Below are 16,489 nucleotides of genomic sequence, written 5' to 3' on the forward strand. Positions count from 1 at the left end.
AATACTTGACATTTTCTTTCTCTCCGTTGTTCCAGCCCCCATAATCAGTCACTCATGAAGTCCTGGCTATCCTTTCTCAGGTACCTCCCTTTTTTTCTCCTTCCTGTTCCCCATGAATCTCACCACTGTCTATACTATGGCCTGTGAGCCCTGCTAGGCCTGGTCTCTGCCTAACCCCCTGTGCTCGCTCCTGTCTCCCTCCCTTCCTGTCCTCCATCCGCAGTGGCCTGGCACTTGAATGGCCTAACTTGCTGCCCTCAGTGTTTGCACTGGCTGTTCCCTCGACTTGGGGTACTGGTGCCCCAAGTGTTCAATGCTTTACCTTCCCTTCATTTGCCTCTGCTCTAGTGTTACCTCCCGAAAGGACCTTTTGCAATCACTCTATCTAAATTTTAAATATTATCCACCATCACTCTCTATCTCCTTTCAACGCCTCCCCTCACCCCCTTCATAGCAGCTGTCACTAGCCTTGTCATATTTGCTTCAGATCTTTTGAAAATAAGGAATACAGTTGAAGGCTCCTTTTCCCATCTTCCACAATATCATTCCGTTTTCCTCCTTTACCAGAGGAAACTACTGTCATCATTTTCATCTCTCTGACATCATGTATTCTATTCATGTTTCTATAGATCTACTACATACAATTGCTTTTCCTGTGTAAGTCTTTTTATACAGTTATCTTATTATACTGCATGTATCTCTCTGCAATGCACACACATGCAAACACACACACACATATGCTTATATATATATATATATATCCAGTTCAGTCATTTTAATGGCTATACTATGGTCTAAAAAATGAGTATACTTCAGTGTAGCCCCTTATTTTTTTTTTAAATATATATTTTATTGATTTTTATACAGAGAGGAAGGGAGAGAGATAGAGAGTTAGAAACATCGATGAGAGAGAGTCATCGATCAGCTGCCTCTTGCACACCCTCTACTGGGGATATGCCCGCAACCAAGGTACATGCCCTAGACCGGAATCGAACCCTGGACCCTTCAGTCCCCAAGCCGACGCTCTATCCATTGAGCCAAACCAGTCCCGGCATTTTTTTAATATTTTATTTTCCTTACCCCCCTCCCATTTGCCCCTCCCAAACCCCCACTCATGCTCTCACCCCCCTGATGTCTGTGTCTATTGGTGAGGCTTATATGCATGCAGAGAAGTCCTTTGGTTGATCTCTCCCCTTTACTCCCACCCTTTCCACCTTCCCTCTGAGGTTTGACAGCCTGTCTGATGTTTCTCTTTCTCTGGATCTGTTTTTGTTCATCAGTTTATGTTGTTTGTTATATTCCACAAATGAGTGAGATCATGTGATATTTATCTTTCTCTGACTGGCTTATTTCACTTAGCATAATGCTCTCCAGTTCCATCTACGCTGTTGCAAATGGTAAAAACTCTTCCTTTTTTATTGCAATGTAGTATTCCATTGTGTATACCCTGTTTCCCCTAAAATGAGACAGTGTCTTATATTAATTTTTGCTCCCAAAGATGCGCTAGGTCTTATTTTCAGGGGATGTCTTATTTTTCCATGAAGAAGAATACGGTACACATTTATTGTTAAATGAAAATAAAGGAAATTTATTACCTGTATACGGTATGGTAGTACGGTAACTGTCAACACAAACCAGACAAACTGTGAACCCTACAGTATCAAGAATTTACTCATTTATTCAATGACAATTATGTCATCATCTTTTGGAACGTCATCATAACAATCCAATTCCTGAATTTCCTGGTGAATTTCTTGTGACTCCATTTCTTTCAGAATCAGTGGACCAAATCTCTCATGTTTAGCCTAGGGGGGCCTTATTTTCGGGGGGATGCGTTATATTTCACTGAGAAGGAAACCTGTAAGTAGGTCTTATTTTCAGAGAGTGTCTTATTTTCGGGGAAACACGGTATGTACCACAGTTTTCTAATTCACTCATCTGTTGATGGGCATTTAGGCTGTTTCCAAATCTTAGCTATGGTGAATTGTGCTGGTATGAACATAGGGGTGCATATATCCTTTCTAATTGGTGTTTCTAGTTTCTTGGGATATATTTCTAGAAGTAGCCCCTTATTGATGATCACTCAGGTTTCCCCCCAATTTACAATTACTACTAACAACACAGCAAGACAATATTTGTGCCGAAACCGGTTTGGCTCAATGGATAGAGTGTCGGCCTGCGGATTGAAAGGTCCTGGGTTTGATTCCAGTCAAGGGCATGTAACCTGGTTGCAGGCACATTCCCAGTAGGAGGTGTGCAGGAGGCAGCTGATCAATGTTTCTAACTCTCCCTCTCTCTTCCTCTCTGTAAAAAATCAATAATATATATATATATATATATATATATATATATATATATATATATATATTTTTTTTTTTTTTAATTTTTTTTAAAAGACAATATTTGTACTTGTGCTTTTGTACACCTTTGGAAGAGTTTCTTTGGGGCGTAAACCTGAAAGTGATCTGCCAGATGCTTTTCATTGCCCCCTAAGTCCACTCTCTCCTCCATTCTGCTCTGATGGGGAAGCTAACCTATGTGGACTGCATCAATGAATTTCCTTGTCCTCTAGCTTCTTGTTGGACTAAGCCAGTGGGAGGAAAGGGGTGGGAGTGGGAGTGGGGAGTGGGGTGTGAGATTAGAACATGTATGCTCTTGGCTCATATCCTGCTGGGTCTCAGAGGGCTGACTGCATTCCTCTCTCTCCCTAAGGCTGCTGCTCATTGGGTCTGTGGATCTGGTGACCACTCTTTGAATCCTTTCAAGGATAGCAATGAAGTTCTCCAAGTTCCCTGCCATGACTTCCCTCGTGCTTTTTTAATTTTCCATGAACCCTACCCATGTTTTTAAAAATAGTCCTTTTAATAAACTGTCCTCAATGACACAGGGTGAGAATAGCATTCTGTTTCTTGGAAGAAGCTTGTGATGTGTGTGTGTGTATATGTGTGTGTGTGTGTGTGTGTGTGTGTGTGTGTGTATTTTCAACTTTACTAGATGCTCATCAATCAAACTAACCTTTCAACCTCGGTTTCTGCAAGGAGACTTGTTAATGAAATCTTAGATATTTTGTAACATTAATAAATTACTTTTCACCATCTGAAATCTCTGCTCCAGTTACTGGTCTCTGGACATGGCTTGCTCTTAGGTCTTCCTTGAGTGGAGTATCATTCTCCCCTCTATTTCCCCTTTTCATATTGTGATCATCTGATCATTCCTATGAGAGAATCTTCCTTGACTCATGAAATCAAACTGATGAGGGAGCTAATGCGTATGAACCCCTAGCACTTACTGTCCCTCTACCCCTCAGTTGGCACTGTGTGTCTCAAAAATCTTTTGTGGGGTTATTGTCCACTATTAACTAGTGTTTCCTATGCATATGTCTATAATGTTTTCAACAATACAACACTTCTCTTCAATGTAACAGATTCTGAGCTTTGTTTTTTAGTATTTACTCCTATTAAGAGGTGCTCAGATAGTATTATTCGTGAATCAATAAATGAATTTACTGCTTTCATATCAATCATCAAGAATGGCTATAGCATGCACTCTGATGACCTGACATCCTCTCTGCAGTTGCAAATAGCTGTAATTTTTCTTTTCCATGCCAGTTCAATTCATTCCGACGTCAAATGTGTCCTGCTATGTGGCCTGTGTGTCTGAATTCTGAGAAGTATGCATTTTGGTAGTGAAGGAGTTAATGCCTATGAATTTCATGTAGATTAAAACTGCGTTAAAATAAAAATATTTATATTCTCATTAGGAAGGCTTTTCTTAGCAGTGAAAACAATACCCAACCAAGTGAGTTAATAGGGATCAAGGACCTGCCATTCTCCACCCACTCCAATGTGAAAACCTGAGGTTCCTTTATCGACTTTGAAGTATCTGTTAACATCTGCAGACATCCTAAGGGAAATTGGCACAAAATAAATAGCTTCCTGCTATTTTTAACTCCACTTGTGGTGGGGGTAGGTGGAGGAATCAAGGAGAAATTAGGTTTCACTATATGAAAACAGGAAAAGCCTTTTTTTTAGGAGTCACCCTAAACAAAAAGAAAAATAATTGTCCCCCAACCTCCTTCACGGCCACCCCAAATGCAACAATAACAACAATCACTTACCTCTAGCTAACATATACCCAGAGTACAAAATATCCTAGGTATCATGGCCTTCGAAATATTATTTTTTCTTTAACATTGGGCTTTAAGCTTTTTGTTTGTTTGTTTGTTTGTAATGCATCTGTGAGAAGCACTTCAATTGCATTTGCAAGCAGTTACTTCGAGTGGTATGTAGACGCTAGAGGTGTGTGTTCAGTCAGGATGCATTAGACTGCAAGAAAACAGAATGCCTGACTAAATGAGCTTAGGTCCTTGTAACTCAAAGTGTGGTCCTTGCCCAGTGATCCCACTTCTAGGAATATATCCCAAGAAACTAGAAACACCAATCAGAAAGGATATATGCACTCCTAGGTTCATAGTGGCACAATTTACCATAGCTAAGATTTGGCAACAGCCTAAGTGCTCATCAGCAGATGAGGGGATTAGAAAACTGTGGTACATATACCCAATGGAATACTATGCTGCTGTAAAAAAGACGGAACTCATCATTCGCAATAGAATGGATGGACCTGGAGAGCATTATGCTAAGCGAAATAAGCCAGTCAGAGATAGATAAATATCACATGATCTCACTCATATGTGGAATATTAATGAACAACATAAACTGATGAACAAAAGCAGATCCAGAGACAGAGAAGCATCGATCAGACCATCAAACCTCAGAGGGAAGGTAGGGGAGGGTGGCGGTAAGGGGGAGAGATCAACCAAAGGACTTGTATGCATGCATATAAGCCTAACCAATGGACACAGACACCAGGGGGGTGAGGGCATGATTAGGGGGTGGGGACAATGGTAGGAGGCATAAGGACACATATGTAATACCTTAATCAATAAAGAAAAAACACACACAACAAAAACAAAATGTGGTCCTTGGATCCACAACAGGGGCATTGCTTGGGAGTGTGATAGAAATGCAGAATCTAGACTCCACCCCAGACCTACTGAGTCGGAACAGTGCACTTTAACAAGACCCTCAGGGGACTCATATGCCCATTCAGGTTTTATAAGCACTAGCTTGGGCTAAACAGGGGTTTATTATTTCACATAGCAACAAATCTGAAGACAGACGATTCTGAGGTTGGTTAATTCAGTTACAAAATGATTCTGTTGATAACCTAGGTGCTTTCCAACTTTCTGCTTTGACACCTTCGATGGGATGGCTTGGGCCTCAGAAGTCGTCCTTCTTAGTAATATAATCATTGCCACAGCTCCAAGCTTGCTTCCAACATCACATCCTCATGTAAACTGTATTCAAAGCAGGAAAAGTAATCTCTCCCTGTGTTTCTTTTTATTGAAAGGAGAAAAAGAATTCTTAGGATCCCCTCTCTTCCTCTCCACAACCACCCCCCTTAACACCAAACCTCTCCTTTTTGTCTCATTGGCCAGAACAGAACCATAGACTTGTCTTTAATCACTTTTAGTGGGAAAAGGGGTTTCTATAGTAGCACCTTATTGGCATTTTTAGCTACCTGTGATCGACCTCGGTCTGAAAACATTCAATGGAAAATCCCAGAAAGAAACAATTCATAAGTTTAAAATTAGGTGCCATTCTAAGTAACATGATGAAATCTCGCTCCATCTCTCTCTGTTCTGCCTTGGACGTGAATCATCCTTTTGTCCATTGAATCACCTAGTAGCCTTCTCAATGATCAGGTCAACTACGCAGTATCATGGTGTTGATGTTCAAATTACCCTTGTTTTACTTGTAATAATGGCCCCACAGCTCATGAGTAGTGAGTTAAGATATGCCAAAGAGAATTTGTAAAGTGCTTTCTTTCAGGGAAAAGGTGAAAGCTCTCCTCTTAATAAGGCATTTTGTCATCTCACATCATCACAAGAAGAGTGAGTACAGTACAATAAGATATTTTGCATGTGAGAAAGACCACAGTCACATAACTCTTATCATAGAATATTGTTGTAATTGTCCTATTTTATTGTTATTCGTTGTTGTTAATCTTTAATTGTGCCTAACATATATTAAACTTTATCATATGTATGTATAGGGGGGAAAGTATATAGAGTGTTTGGTATTATCTGTGGTTTTGGGTATCCACTGGAGGTCTTGGAACGTTTCTCTCCCCTGTCCCCCTCCACAAGCGATAAGGGGGGGACTACTGTAATATGTTGGCTTAAATCAATCATGATTCATCTGGAAATAGGAAGGGGCCTACCTAACCTGGATGCCTGAACCAAAATGGGGTCCTATTAACAGGAGGTATTCATCTCTGTTGTCTAAGTACTCTTCAAGAATATGATAAGGGAAAAATAGCATTGGTAAGGAGAAGCAAAATGAGTTAATGAAGGGATGGGGATATGTGAAAAGTGTTCCAAACATACAGCTTTTTCTTATAAATATGGAGAACAGTTGGGTCAACAATGTCAAATCTGTGTCACGTAAGTTTGACAAAACAACGACTGGATCTGGTGATTATAAAGGTCAAATAATCTGTATGGACAGTAGAGTGGTAGGCGAGGGTAGAAGAAAGATTACAGGATGTTAAAGAGGATGAATGGTGAGGAAATGAAAGTAGTCAATATGAACAATTTTAAAAGTTTGCAAGTGAAGGAGAGATATAGGTTGATGGTTAAGGAATACTTCCATCAAGGGAAGGTGTTTTTGTCCTCTCCTCGCCTCCCCCCAGCACCTATCTGAGAATGTCAAGAGGAGTCAGTGGAAGAAAGAATGATGGTAGCAAGGAGAGAGCTAAATTTTGTATCATGGAGAACATTGCTTCTCTCAGTAAAGTACTGGCAAGCTCATCTATTGAGAAAAAAAAAATGTGGACTGGGTGTTAGGGGGGTAGTCATCAAAGTGTTGTCCCCAAGACTAGAAGACCTGTTGGGAACTTGTTAGATAAACCAATTTTCAGGCCACACCTCACAAAACTACCAAATCAGAATCTCTGGAGATGGGACTTGGCCATAGGCATGTTGACAAGCCCTGCAGGTGATTCTGATGCATGCACATGTCTGAGACACACCATGCCAGGGAATTGTTTATACAGTACCTACCTGTGTGCATGCCTCTGCAATTAAACTATTTGAGTTTTTCCTGTCAGAAAGTGTTTCCTACTTTGTTCTTCATAGTTCACTCCAGCCTGGTACACCTGTGGGCGCAGGTACCTACCTTCTCTCTCTGAGGCGCTTCTGGCCCTGAGGAGGGTGTCTAGAACTCTAGGTAGACTAGGAGGTCTTTTGTGTATCATCTTTGTTTCTGTTCTGGCCAGACTGGTTACCTACACTTCTTTTTTTTCCTGCCTAGGCTCTTCTTGAGTTCGCAGGAAAAAAAGTTTCATTAATGACTCTCCATTGCTAATCTGTGAAAGTTTGTACCCCTTAGCATGAAAGGCCTAACCTTTTATGACCTTATCCCTGCTGCCTTTTTAATTTAATTTAATTTAATTTAATTTAATTTATTTATTTATTTTTACAGAAAGGCAGGAAGAGGGAGAGAGAGATAGAAACATCAATGATGAAAGAGAATCATCAATCGGCTGTCTCCGGCATGTCCCTCACTAGGGATCGAGCTCACAACCCAGGTATGTGCCCTGACTAGGATTGCAACCATAACCTCCTGGTTCATGGGTCAACACTCAACCACTGAACCATGCCCTCTGGACACTGCCCACTTCTTGAGCCTTCTACCATGCTACTGTGAGGGGGACCTCTTGAGCCTTCTACCATGCTACTGTGAGGGGGACCTCTTCTCTTTGGCAGGAAGTCTATGGAATGGAATAGAGAAAAATTCTTACAGAATTCTAGCTCATAGGACTTTATTACCTAACTACTATTTGCCAGAAATTCTACTAGGAACTAGGATAAAAAGATGGTTTGCAAAAGAGTATAACATATTCTGGAAGAGACAGTAAAATAAACAAAAGATTTAAATACAGTGAAGTTAAATGCAGTGACAAAGGTTTTATGGAGAGATGTGGAAGCAAAGAAAGGATATTTAAGTCAAGGAAATATTGACTGGAGAAATTGGAACTTGCACTTCAGAACATAGTCTTGAAGAAGAAGAAGGAAGTAGCTGAGAGAAAAAGGTAGAGGTATGTGATTCTGACAAAAGGAACTGTTTAGGAGCTTCTGGTCAAGATGGTGGTGTAGGTAAACACATTACTCGCTTCCTCCCACAACCACATCAAAATTACAACTAAACCACAGAACAACCATCACTCAGAACCACCCGAAATCTGGCTGAACCAAAGTGCTACAACTAGAAAATTAAAAAGAAAGCACATTGAGACTGGTGGGAAGTGTGGAGGTGCCAAACAGGCTGGTCCAACACCCATGTGTGATGGTTTTGTTTTTTTTTTTTAAATATATTTTTATTGATATCAAAGAAGAAGGGAGAGGGAGCGATAGAAACATGATGAGAGAGAAAGAGAGAGAGAGAGAGAGAGAAACATGAATGATGAGAGAGAGAGAAACATGAATGATGAGAGAGAACCATTGACTGCTCACCTCTTGCTCGCCCCCACTAGAGATCGAGCCACACCAGCAGGCAGAATTATGTGAAATTTAAAATTTATGAATTGTTTATTTCTGTAATTTTTCATTTAATATTTTTATTTATTTTATTTTGTTTTTTTAAATATATTTTATTGATTTTGTACAGAGGAAGGGAAAGAGATAGAGAGTTAGAAACATGGATGAGAGAGAGTCATCGATCAGCTGCCTCTTGCACACCCCCCATTGGGGATGTGCCCACAACCAAGGTACAAGCCCTTGATCGGAATCGAACCCGGGACCTTTCAGTCCCCAAGCCGACGCTCTATCCACTGAGCCAAACTGATCTCGGCTCATTTAATATTTTTAGACTGCTATTGACCACAGATAACTGGAGCCACATATAAGGGGCGGGGGCGAGGGGGCTACTGCATTTGGGAAAATCTTACAGAGCTGCATTAGCAAGTATAGGTGCCCAAGTAAGTGGGCTAGTCTGTCTTTTGCTGTCCCACACAAGTGGGAAAATGAACACCCATATAAAGAAGCCTCGTTAAGGTGGGAGGTAGGAAAGGCAAGAAGCCAAGGAGGGAGGCTAAGATGGGCAGTCTGGAGTTCTGTGTTCATTGCTTCTTCCACTTACTCACACACTCCTCTGTAAGCTTCAGCTTCCACATCTGTGAAATGGGATAATACCTACCCTCCTTGGTGTGTTTTGATGATCAAACGACAGAGTGCTGTGAAAAAGCTTGGTAACCTATAAAGCTCTGGATGAGTACTGCTAATAGGACCACTGTCACACAAAATGTATGCAACCACATCAATCTAGAGAGTGTAATTTTGGCTGCGCTTGCATCACACTGCTTCCTGCTTTTCACCAGCCCTGTTGTCATTAACAATTCCTGTGTGTCAGCTGTCTTGAGTGCGGTTGAGAGTTGATGAGGAGAATTGCTAGGGGAGGGTGGGACTGGGGACAAAAAAGAATGGGAGAAAGTTGTGCTAGCTCCCCAAATAACCATTCTAAATGATGATATCAAGTCTTTTAACTTGCTATGGCCTTTTAACAATTCCTTTAGCCTATGGGACTAGGCTCACACTCCTTCTTCTTCTTCTTCTTCTTCTTCTTCTTCTTCTTCTTCTTCTTCTTCTTCTTCTTTTAATATATCTTATTGACTTTTTACAGAGAGGCAGAGAGACAGATAGAGAGAAACATCGATGGGAGAGAATCATTGATCAGCTGCCTCTTGCACACCCCCCACTGGGGATGTGTCCGCAACCAAGGTACATGCCCTTGACCAGAATCAAACCCAGAACCCTTCAGTCCGCAGGCTGACGCTCTATCCACTGAGCCAAACCCGTTTTGGCAAGCTCACACTTCTTGATCTGGTCCCTGCTTACCACTCCAGGCTCTGCCATATACTACATTACAGCCACAAGACACAAATAGCCGATTTGTCCTGCTCTCTTCTTGCCTGTGCTGTCCATCTCCATGACTTTTCTCCTTAGACTTCCAATACGGGTTCAGATGCCACCTTCAGAGTGAATTCTGTTTGTTTTTTTTTTCATCCCCAAAGTCAGGCATCAGTGAGCCGGTAGCACCATGGCCACTTTCCTGGACCCGGTGAGAATATGTAATACGGCATAGCAAATGAGAGCATTTGTTTTCAGACATGCTCTGGCTCTTATACTTAGATACATCAGCCATTTACTTAAAAATTTTTAAATTTATTTTTCAAACACGGTTTACATTTAACACTGTTTTGTATTAGTTTCAGATGTGCAGTATAATGGTTAGATAATCATATACTTTACATAGCGATTCCCCCAATATTTCTAGTACCTACCTGGAAACTTAGTTATTACACCACCACCCTTTTACAAGTCAAATTCACCCTTTTGCAAAGCAAATTTGATTTGCAAAAGAGTGAATTTGAAGCGGAAAACCTGTATTACTGACCACACGTCCTATGTTACCCCCACATCCCTGTGACTATTTGGTAATGGTCGATGGATATTTCTTAATCTCTTCACCTTTTTCACTTGGCCTCCCAGTCCTCCTCCCCATCTGGCAACCGTCAGTGTGTTCTCAGTATCTATGAGGTTGTTTCTATTTTGTTAGTGCATTTATTTTGTTCTTTAGATTCCACGTATAAGTGAAATCATATGGTATTTTGTCTTTGTCTGACTTATTTCGTTTAGCATAACACCCTCTAGGACAAGCCCATCAAACTCTCTGCCCGTGGGCCGCATGCCTCGTTTATTTGGCCCGTGTTTAGCCTTTGTGTTTGATGTGCTTGGTCTAGGCTATTGTGGTGTGTGTGCAAATGGTAAGATTTCCTTTTTTTTTTTTTTTTTTTTTTTTTTTTTTAGAGCATTTTCTTCTTCAGATGAGGCTTGAAAGGCAGTGGGGTGGATTGTGAAGAGCATAGATGCTAGAGTCAGACAGCCTGGCTGTGAGACTTTGGACTTAACTTTGGGGGCATCAGTGTCTACACAGGTAAAATGGGGATGATGATGTTAGTACTCACCCCACAGGATGATCGTGAGGATAACATGACTTAATATACAGGGTTACAACTGTTCGTATGGGAAAAAAAGACAAATAATAGCAAATTAATCATATAATAATTAATCATTTAAAAATTAATATACAAGAATAACATCTGTAAACCTACTTTTGCCCATCCCCTGTATAGAAACGCTTTGAACAGTACCTGACACATATTTGTTAGCACTTCTAATTAATCACACTGTTTCTTTTTGTGTGTGTGAAATGGGAATAATATTCACTGGAGAGAGCTGGTATGAGAATTTCTCAAGATGAGCAGAAATGCTTGGCTTAGAGAAGATCCGTGATAAATACTTTACCTGCCCCTTTAGCTCTTGCCCTTTGCATCATGATTCTCTATTGAAAGGTATCTCCACCACTAAAAACTCTTAGCTCCTCGAGGGAAGAGAGAGATTCCGCCATCTTTGTGGTCAGGAGGTCATGGGAAAACTCAGAATGGCCTTAACCGCTCTCAAGAAGATCCTAAAAGGCCACAACATAGGAATTTAATCCCTAAGCATTTGTATCTTTATAAATCTGTGTGAATGTCATAGTTTGATGATTAGTTGTTGTTGTTTTGTGTTTGTGCTTCTTGGGTATATGTTTTCTCACGATTTCTCTCTCCTCTCTGTTTTCATCCTGGGCAGGGTTTTTCCATCCGGGTCCTAACCATTCCTTGCTGTGGGGACTGTCCTGGGATCGCAGGAGTTGTAGCAGCATTCCTGGCCTCTAACAGGGGTCCTCAAACTTTTTAAAGTGGCGGCCAGATCACGGTCCCTCAGAGAGCTGGAGAGCCGGACTATATGAACTACTAATTCCTACTGTAACACCTCGGCTGCGCTCACTGCCCAAAAAACCTGGCGGGCAGGATCAGACTCCCCTGGGGGCTGCATGTGGCCCGCGGGCCGTAGTTTGAAGACCCCTGACCCATGAGATGCCAGCAGCAGGTCCCACCCTCGTTTTAACAACCCTGCTCAAAGTCCGGGAGAGGGGACTCCATCTACCCCGACTTCTTCCACCTTTGAGACACACTAATGTAGGGATCCTGCCTAAACGTTTCCAGACAAAGAAAATTTTGGTAGGACTGATTTTTTTCTCTCTTTTTTATCTCCAAGGCAAAAATATGGCACATAATGCCTCCGAATTGAACAGATTCTGACAATGCTGAAGGAAAGAAGAATTTCTCCTCCCCTGATGGCAGTATTCCTCTCAGAAATGGCCAGGGTGTGGTGAGGAGGAGGTTTAGACCATGTTTTATTTATCTGGACCTATGCCTCCAAAATAGCAATTGCATATTTCTTTCATTTCATTTTTGTGTGTGTGTGTGTGTGTGTGTGTGTGTGTGTAAACTGAAAGAATGCAGTGTTTTACAATTCAGATTAAAGCTACAAACACACCAAGCTGTCTGATTTTCTGGGAGTGCAAAGGCATCACTGCATACTAACTTTTCAACATCAGAAAAACTTTACAGCATGAAAGAAAAATGCATATGTTGAGAAGGAACACGAATGCTAAAAACACATTGTTACCGTAAATCCCGAATCTGAGACACAGTTCACAATGCGGTTTGTACTAACAGTGCAATTTTAAACCTATTTAAGCCAGGAAATTTGTTATCAGGTGAGTCATACCTGTGGGGAAATCCAGTTCATTTGTGCCAAAGATGAAATAAAGCGATTAGGTATTTAAATGCTGAGATTCTTTTCAGTCTAGTGAATGAATTGCAGTTAACTTAGATGGGGAGAGAAGAAGTGGGGAGGGTGTAGTTACTCATTAAGTTAAAAAAAAAAGGTTAAAAGGCTCTCTGGATTCAAATAACAAAATTTTTATTTATAACACATTTATACTTAAATAGCATAAGCACTTTATTTTTTTAAAAATATTCAAAACGTTCAAGGAAAGTTAAGTAGTGTGTCAAGAACTTTTTGTTCTGAACCATTTGCAAGTGAGTGCAGATCTGATGCTCCATCATTCCCAGGTGCTTGTTTGTGTTATTTCTATAAAGAAGGACTCTCTCCTACAATCACAAAAAAAAAAAAAATTAGAAAATTAACTTTGATATGTGACTGCTATATTATCCTCAGACTCAAGTTATGTCTGTTTCAATAAAATGTTTTATAGCAATAAGACCCACTTAACATCACATACTGTGTTCAGTTATATCTCTCTAGTCTCCCTTAGCCTGAAACAAGTCCTTGTCTTTCCTTGACTTTCAGGACCTTGACACTTTTGAAGAAGACAGGTTATTTGGTAACTTGTTTCTTAATTTGGGGTTTACTGGCTTTTTCTTGTGATTCGACTCAGGTTATACAACCTTGGCAGCAAGAGTATCATAGAAAGTAATGCTGCTTTCTTCTCATTATATCCTGTCAGTGGCTCATGATTTCAATTCGTCCCATTACTAATGAGTTCCCTTTGATTCCTTGGTTAAGGTAGTATCTGTCAAGTCTTTTTCCCCCTCAAACCATGCTAACATCACATTCCTCAGCAAAAAAAAAAAAAATTTTTTTTTCCATTTCTTCATTTTACAGAGAGAGAGAGAGAGAGAGAGAGAGAGAGAGAGAGAGAGAGAGAGAGAGAGAGAGAGAGAGATGAGGGAGAAACATCGATCAGTTCCTCCCACACATGCCCCAACCAAGGATTTAACTGAAACCTCGGTATATGACCTAACTGAGAATTGAACCTGCCACCTTTTGGAGTATGGGACGATGCTCCAACTAACTGAACCACAGCAGCCAGGGCCTATTCCTCATTAAACTTTTGATGTACTCATTTATTTATTTATGTCTGTTTGTGCTCATAACTTCCTACTTTACTCAATGGGTTCTAGTATTTTACTCTCATTTTTAATTTTGATGCTCAACTTGTTCCTGATTGGTCAGTGGAAGTCCCTTCAAACTGACTTCTATGTCCTTGTGGCCTATTCCTATCATTCTTTGAGCCCTTTTCCGTGCTCTCTGCATAGCAAAGGTGTTCTAGACTCATCTTATACTTTACTTTTCCCAGATGTGGTATCAGCCACTTCTACAAGGGACCCTTGTTTCTTTCAAAGAGGAAATATATTTAGAAGCCAAGATCTCAACATTAGCTGTGCTCATTGCTTTTAGACTGCATACTCTCAGACCTGCTGTGGTAGCTATAAAAATATGTCACTCAGATCTCTTGCTACATGGAACATAAATTGACTGACAGTGCTGACAACTGCCCCTGGATCTGCTGCCTTATTTGTACTGGGGCTATATTTTCCAAGGGTTACTCCCAGTCAGTGCCAGATCACAGCAGGAGTACTAAAGAAGGCCCATTCTGGCAAGACATAGGAATTCTTCAATGGGTAACTCTGGCTTGGGAACTCCTCATCTACCAGGTAAATCCATTCTTGGAACTGTGCGGTCTAAGACCTTTCCTACTCCAATCTTTCCTGATCTCCTTCCACAAAGGGCCAACTATGTCTCAATCTGAAGGATCTCTCTCCCTTCTCTTGTTACCCACCACTGTGGAGCAGTTATCTCCATTAGGTAGTGGCTTAAAACAAAATAAATATTTATTTTCTCACAGTGTCTGGGGGTCAGGAATTTGGTGGCAGATTAGATGTCTAGAATCTGTGGTGAGGCTGCTGTCAAGATGTTACCCCCCCTCACCCCCCCTTCCAAAAAAGATCTTAGCCCCAGCACAGTCATCTGATGGCTTGACTTGATCTTGGAGGATCTGCCTCCAAGCTGGTTCACTTGGCTGTTGGCAGGACCGCTTAGTCTTCACCATGTCGACCACTCCATGGAGTCAGAGGGTCCGTGAGAGCATGGCAGACAATTTCCCCTACAGAAAGTGCTCCAAGAGAGGAAGTCAGAAGCCATCATGTCTTTTATCGTCTAACCTTAAGGTCACACTCTGTCACTGCAGCAACAGGTCAACTCTTTTCAGTAGAAGAGGATTTCACAGGAATGCGACTATTATGAGGTAAGAATTATTGGGGGCTATCACCTTGGAGGCTATCACACTCTCCCAATAAATCTCATGCACATCTAACATGGCCTTATTAAATCACTGCCCAGGGCCCTCTTAAGACCTCTGGAAGAAGTCCGTGAAAGTGGGTGTGGGAGGAAGGGAGCTGGAACTTCAGCAGCCTTAATGGCACGCTCATTCTCCTCTTATCCAGAAGTGGCCGGTCTCCTCCTCCCATCCAAGGCCGGTCCGTCCTGCTGAGCTCCAGATCCTTTGGGAAGTCTCTTTTCTTTCATCATTCATTATTAGGTCACCCACTGTTATAAATACGACCATGTTCCTTTTAAATTTAAAAAGTAAACCAATCAACCCTAACCAAGTCAACCCCCAATTACGCCACCTCCAAATTTCTTTCCAACCACCCAATTGTGTTCTTGCCTTTAACAACAAAATTCTGGAAAAACAACAGGGAAACCTCCCTGTTTTCCATTAATCTCTCAGCTCACTGCATTCTTTGCCTGGATTCTCATAACTCTTCTAAAATAGCTTTGTCTAAAGTTACCAATGACTATTTTGTTCACTTTAATTTTATTAGCTATTTTTAAAGACTCAGTCATTTGAGTCCTATATAATAAAAAGCTAATATGCAAATTGACCGAAGGGCAGAATGACCAGTTGCTATGATGCGCACTGACCATTAGGGGGCAGACTCTCAATGCAGGAGCTGCCCCCTAATGGTCAGTGCACTCCCACAGTGGGAGCGCCACTCAGCCAGAAGCCAGGCTCACAGCTGACAAGTGCTGCCTCTGCAGCAGCGCTAAGAATGTCTGACTGCTGGCTTAGGACATTTGCTGTGGTGAGCGGGCCTAAGCCATCAGTTGGACATCCCTCAAGGGCTCCCATACTGTGAGAGGGTGCAGACCGGGCTGAAGACCCCCTTTCCCAAGTGCATGAATTTCATGCACCAGGCCTCTAGTTAAAAAATAATGGTTCTCATAGTATTTTAAATAATAAGGTGTCTAAAGTAGAATTAAGTTTCCTTCTATCTTCTTTCCCTTCATTGCTTCTTTTCTCTAAATAAAAATTCCATCACACCATACATATTATTCTCTAATTTGCTCTTCAATAACAACATAAAAGTCTGTATTTCCAAATCAATACATATAAATCTATATAATTACAAAGAAATTTCAGTTCTCAAACTTAATTCAATCTGGAAGGCTGGTTGAAAAACAAATAATTTTTTCCCGTTAGAAATAATGTAAATTGAATTAATCCATTCCAAACCCCCAAATGATTCTGTTTTAATCTTTCTTATATACAGTACATGTCTAATGTATTATTTAATTTATAAACATTTTAAAAACAAAAAGTACATGACATTAAATGAAATTTGACAAAAAGGAAATGTATAGTTAAAGAATGAAAATTTAATAATGAGA

Source organism: Pipistrellus hanaki, assembly GCF_964339955.1.
Source record: "Pipistrellus hanaki genome assembly, chromosome: 3".
In the NCBI taxonomy this organism is placed as follows: Eukaryota; Metazoa; Chordata; class Mammalia; order Chiroptera; family Vespertilionidae; genus Pipistrellus; species Pipistrellus hanaki.